General features: G+C 24.5%; 1 protein-coding gene across 1 annotated transcript in view; it reads right to left on the reverse strand.

Annotated features, from left to right (window-relative positions):
* LOC106692798 (kinesin-like protein KIF12) overlaps positions 1-286 on the reverse strand; it is a gene marked incomplete in the record, with an annotated part of 134643 nt that overhangs the window by 58892 nt on the left and 75465 nt on the right.

Genomic DNA, 286 nt, shown 5'->3' on the forward strand with positions numbered 1-286 from the left:
TCGCCAAAATATATTTACAAAATGTTGATTTCTAGTCATTAGGATACATTTTTTAGAAGTAGTAGTTTTCATGTTATTTGTCATAATTTATTCACGAAATGTTCATTTATAGTTGTGTGGATAAAATTTATGATTTATGAAAAACTACATCTCAAGAATTCGAAAATGAATTTTTTGTATCTTCAGAACAGCCATCATTTTTTATTCCACATAACTATACTTAGCAGACTCATACATTTTGACTAGTTACTATATATATTTATTTTTTCATTTTTTTAGACACTAC

This window comes from Halyomorpha halys, unplaced genomic scaffold (genome assembly GCF_000696795.3).
Source record: "Halyomorpha halys isolate HHAL.00 unplaced genomic scaffold, Hhal_1.1 Scaffold72.1, whole genome shotgun sequence".
Taxonomy (NCBI): Eukaryota; Metazoa; Arthropoda; class Insecta; order Hemiptera; family Pentatomidae; genus Halyomorpha; species Halyomorpha halys.